Source organism: Triticum aestivum, chromosome 6A (assembly GCF_018294505.1).
Source record: "Triticum aestivum cultivar Chinese Spring chromosome 6A, IWGSC CS RefSeq v2.1, whole genome shotgun sequence".
In the NCBI taxonomy this organism is placed as follows: Eukaryota; Viridiplantae; Streptophyta; class Magnoliopsida; order Poales; family Poaceae; genus Triticum; species Triticum aestivum.
In genome coordinates, this window is record NC_057809.1 from 221790727 (window position 1) to 221796470 (window position 5744).

General features: G+C 48.6%; 1 long non-coding RNA gene across 1 annotated transcript; it reads left to right on the forward strand.

The window, feature by feature from the left end:
• The first annotated feature begins 1604 nt into the window (after positions 1–1604).
• On the forward strand, positions 1605–3008 carry LOC123127320 (uncharacterized). The gene is made up of 2 exons (XR_006462262.1): positions 1605–2449; positions 2901–3008. It is a non-coding gene; the product is annotated as an uncharacterized lncRNA (long non-coding RNA).
• The last annotated feature ends 2736 nt before the right edge of the window (positions 3009–5744 follow it).

Consider the following 5744-nt stretch of genomic DNA (forward strand, 5'->3'; position numbering starts at 1 on the left):
GGGGTTGCTCGCCAGCGTCGGGATTTACGACGAACCATCTCGGCCGGTGAGATCCAAACGAAGAACACGTGAGGTAGAGGTGTGGGTTTTGGGGGGGGGGGGGGGGCGAGGACTTTGTAGGGTACTTATAGGGCATCTTCGTGCGGAAGGGGGCAACCTCGGGATCGTATCCCAGAAGAAACGGGATTTGGAGGCGTTGGGCGAGCAGGGCACGACGCAGCATGGGGAGGAAGAAGATGGGCGGGATGGGGTCCACGCGCCATGGGAAAACGCGCACGAGAGAGAGAGACAGTGGAGATCGAGCGATGTGGTTGCTGGCCTCCTCGTGTGCGGGCGCTGGCCTCCTGGCTCATGCGCCTGAGGGCTGGCGGCCTCGAGCGCCAGCTAGCGCTCGGCTGGGCCGCGGCCTGGCCTAACGGGCGGGTTTCTTTTTGAGCAACAAGGAAAATGATAAATAAATAGAAAAAATTATATAGGCTTATTATATACCAAAATTTTTAGAATAAAAAATCCTAAAACATGAACACATTTTCATGGACAAATCTCTCCCTAATAATAAAGTACGGATTGACTTTGTCGGGTTCACCGTCACAATACGCTTCGTCTCATGATTTTCCGTTTTCAATCTTTTCCTAATAATAAACCAACGATTGCTACTGTTCGTACGTGAGCAATTTTGCAAAAAAAACCTTGACTTTTATCAAAATAAACCCGCAATCCAGTAAATAAATGGGAAAAGATGTTTCGTATTTCTGCCCATGGACGCGCTTGACAAAAAAAAGTCACCCCCGAATCGAGCGACCGCGTCTCCCACCCCATCTGGATCCGCTGCCTCGCCGCCACCGGCCTGCATCCTCCGCCACGGTGTGCTGCCATCCTCCCCGCACCCGGCCTGCCTCCTCTCCGCCGCGCCCTCCTCCCCGCACCGTCCAAGTCCCCCGCGCGCGGTTCGCCGAGGCCCAGGCCGCCGCGCTCCGGACCTGCACCGGCCGGCTCGAGCACTCGCCGCCGACCGCGACGGGTTGCTCAACATGCTCCTGGCCTCCACGGGAAACGGCTGGGAGGAGGAGGAGGAGGCGCAGGAGGCAGGGCAGCATCAGGGGAAAAAACACACGAGAAAGAGACAGTGAAGATCGGGCGACGTGGTTGCTGGCCTCCTCCTGTGCGGGCGCTGGCCTCCTGGCTCATGCGCCTGAGGGCTGGTGTCCTCGAGTGCCAGCTAGCGCTTGGCTGGGCCGTGGCCTGGCCTGACGGGCGGCTTTCTTTTTGAACAACAAGGAAAAAGATAAATAAACAGAAAAAAATATAGGCATATTATATACCAAATTTTTCAGAATAAAAAAATCCTAAAACATGAACAAATTTTCATGGACAAATCTCTCCCTCTCTCCCTATAATAAAGCATGGATTGATTTTGTCAGATTTACTGTCAGAATATGCTTCTTGTCATGATTTTACGCTTTCAATCTTTTCCTAATAATAATAATAATAAACCAACGTCGTCTGTCAGCGATTTTGCAAAAAAACCCTTGACTTCTATAAAAATAAACCCGCAATCCAGTAAATAAATGGGAAAAAACGTTTCGTATTTCTGCCCACGGACGTGCTCGATAAAAAAAGTCACCCCCCGAATCGAGCGACCGCGTCTCCCACCCCATCTGGATCCGCCGCCGGCCCGCCTCCTCCGCCGCACCGTGCTGCCGGCCTCCCCGCACCCCGGCCTGCCTCCTCTCCGCCGCGCCCTCCTCTCCGCACCGTCCGAGTCCTCCCCGCGCGGTTCGTCAAGGCCCAGGCCGCCGCGCTCTGGACCTGCACCGGCCGGCTCAAGCACTCGCCGCCGACCTCGACGGGTTGCTCAACACGCTCCTCGCCTCCACGGGAAATGGCCGAGAGGAGGAGGAGGATGCGCAGGAAGTAGGGCAGCGTCAGAATCGCGCGCATTGGATCCGGCCGATGGTTATGGCGACACGGACGCGGAGGCTCTGGCCGCGGCCGCCGCGCTCTATGCCCCGCCCCTGCTCGCCGAGCCCTGCCTCTCCGGATCTCCAGCCATGTATGCTGCCGAGGACCCTGCAGGTCCAAGCTCGTCAGCGAGGGGGAGCGCAGACAGCAGCCTAGCCCGTCAGTAACATGGCAGTAAGCCTCTTCTCCCCTTCTCAGTTTACAGCAGTGTGCCGCACTCTTCCAGGCTCCTTTCCCCCGTCGTCAACACACCGATTCAGAGGTAGAGGTTGACTTGCAGCTCGTGGACACAGAGGAGGAAGCCTAAGATCAATCACAAGTTGTTATGATTGTTCTCAGCCAGTGATGCATAGGGGAATTGTTTGCTCATCTATGTGTTAATCTAGACCTCTTCATCAACGACTTCAACAAGGACGAGATCAAGCTGCGTCTACGCTGCTCTGTCCACCACAACAATTTTGGAATGCATTAACTTTTATCTGCCCAGGTTGAATCCTTCATTCCTCATTCTCATCCTTATTTCTTGATGTTGGGCAAGGCACTTTAGATGAGTTGCTAACTTCAAAAGGCTTCAGTTCTAGCTAGAAGAAATTTTCCCTAGGAATATTTTATCAGTTTTGTGGTCAATCAACTGGTGTTACAATAAAAGCAAGAAAGTGATGCATGTTCTTTGGGATATATGTACTGGAAATATATGAACATTTTTGGCCCAAAATCACAAGGCCCCACTAAATTATTGGCCATTTGGCCTCATGATTTTGATGATAATCGTTCTACCATGAAATATTTCTTCCGCTAGCATTTCAATAGTACTGTGTGATGTAGCCATATACATCTGAATCATTGGATAACAAGAGTGTACTTATCCCCTTTACATATTCTTTATTGACATTTACATTGAATTATAAGCTAAGTGCTTAGTCTTTCATTACCTGCAGGCAGGAACATGAGCATGCATATCTCGGAGTTCGCAAGAAGGCGTTGACCCCCTTAATATATTGATGCTCTCTGCCAGAAACCAAATAAATGACACTTTTATTTTATTTTATTTTGAACCGGGTTAATCCCCTTCCGAGTTCCAGAACAAAACGAAAGGGAAAGGGAAAAACCGGGTTCAAGCATCCCAGGGAAACCCACCATAGATGCTCGCAATTGAAACACCTACTGTGGGGCGAAAACCCTGAGACACCATTTAAGCAAGTGACTACAGTTCAGAGAAACACCAACACAAAGTAGTCGAGATCGACCAACTCAAAAGGACCACAGGTAAAAGGCACAAAGTCGCCACAGCAGAAGGCGCCAAACTAAAGCTCTAGAATCCCACGATCAGTCTTGTTCAATCTTCAATCCGAGCTTCTCTCAGTGTGAGCTGATGCGCACAGCCTCATCATCCTCATGGCGTTGTCCCTCAGCAGCAGCGCGCCATGCTCCAGTTCTTCCCGCTCCGAGCCTTTCAATAGACCTGCCCAGTATTTCAAGTGTACACAAGCTGTGAAGACAATCTCGAAAGGAGATGACATTTTCTTGTGCTCAAAGGTAACTTGGTTTCTGCGGTTCCAGATTGCCCAGCAGACAGCTGCCAAACCCACAGTGAAGTGGCGTTCCCCTTGGGGAAGAAAAGCATAGCACCAAGAGTAGAACTGGCACAGGTTGTTGGGACATAAGTCAGTACCCAACATCGCCCCTACTGTCCCCCAGACAGTCCTGGCGACAGGGCATAGAAAGAATAAGTGAAGATAGGTCTCTCGACAATCGCAGAATGAGCAGCGAGGATCGCCTGCTCAATTCCTGCGTCTCATGACATCTCTGGTTAGAATTGCGTCTTGAAACAATTGCCACAAAAAGATCTGTATTTTGGTTGGCAACCTGGCCTTCCAAATCCATCTATAATCACACCCAGAGATGTTTCTCTCAAGGTAAGAATACATCGCTTTCGTCGTATACTTCTCTTTGGGGCCAAGAACCCATTTGATTTTATCAGGTTCCATGGAAGGAGCAATGCTCTCAATAATGCTATTAAGACCAACAAACTGACTAGTTAAATCAGGGTTCAATCTTCTTCTGAAGATGTCCCCTTTTTCCCTGCCCCGAAATTGAGCGATCGTATCATCAGGATGATTAGCTTTGTTGAAGAGGAGCGGATACGTCTCACATAGGGGTGGGTGTTCCCCAACAGGGTCCTGCCAAATCCTGGCCACATTACCAGATCTAATGGTCACTCTCCTACCAGCCATATAATGTTCTTTCACTTTGAGCAAAGCCTTCCAAACAGGGGAGTCACTGAACTTCATTTTCACCGTGGCCACAGAACAGTTTTTAAGATATTTGGCTCTAATCACTTCTTGCCATAAGCCTTCGCCCGTATCAATTTTCCACCACCACTTCGCTAGAAGAGATATGTTCTATTTATGGAGGTCTTTAACTCCCATCCCCCCTTTTCTCTTAGATCGGCACACCCGAGACCACTTAACAAGGTGGTAACGTCTTTTCTCCGTGCCACCACACCAAAAAAATTTACGATGATACTTGTCCAGTCTCTCAATGAATGTTTTAGAGAGAAGGAACATAGACATATAGTAGTAAGCTATACTGGACAGGGAAGAATTGAGCAAAGTTAGTCTTCCGCCAGAGGAGGCTGAGCTGCCAATCCAGGCATCGCAACTCGTGAGGTATCTAATAGCAACAAACTCCCAGTCAATGTTCCGTAAAGAAGAATAGCTCATAGGCACCCCTAAGTATTTCATAGGAAAGTGGCCAATTTTGCATCCAAAGAGATCCGCATACTTACGAAGTGTAGACTCATCACCTCCCACACACAAGACTTCACTTTAAAAAAATGATTTTAAGACCATACATAAGCTCGAAGAGGTACAACAACAACTTAAGGTTGACAGCTTGCTCGATATTGTCCTTGATACAAAGGACCATATCGTCGGCATATTGAAGAATAGCCACGCCCCCTGGGATACGGTCAGCCGCAAGCCCTTTGAGCAAATTATTCTTTTGAGCATTGAAAACCATTTTGGACAAACATTCAGCCGCTAAATTGAACAAAAAGGGGAACATAGGGTCTCCCTGATGAACCCCTTTAAAACTTTGAAAATACGCCCCTACTATGTTGTTAATTTTAACACTCATGGTCCCATTCCGCAAAACTTGATCAACCCATGTACACCACTTGTCTTCGAAGCCCTTAAGCTTGTGGCATTCAAGAAGGAAGTCCCAATTGACTTTGTCGTATGCTTTCTCGAAATCGAGTTTAAGCACAACTCCGGTTCTTTTTTTAACATGCGTGTGGTGGAGGACCTCATGCAAAGTCAGAATTACATCCATAATATTATGATTTTTGATAAAAGCATTTTGATGGCGGCTGATAAGCTAATCAGCAAACACTGCCACCCTGTTGTCCAAGACTTTGGTGATAAGCTTATAGGGGCAACGGAGAAGGCAGATGGGGCGGAACTCTTGGATTTTTTTTGCCCCACTAATTTTGGGAATAAGAGTAATTATACCGTAGTTAAGCCTCTCTACATCCAAGGTACCCTCATCGAAGGCCACAAATAAGTTCATGATGTCCTGTTTAACAGTCTCCCAACAGAACCTATAGAATTCTGCTGGTATGTTATCCGGGCCTGGTGCACGATTGCTATCCATGAAGAAGAGGGCTGCTTTAACTTCTTCCTCACTAAAGGGACGGGTAAGGAAATCATTATCCGTGTCAGTAAGTTTTTCATCCTCTCCCCAAGAACCAGGGTCCATATGAAAGAGATTACCAGGAGCTG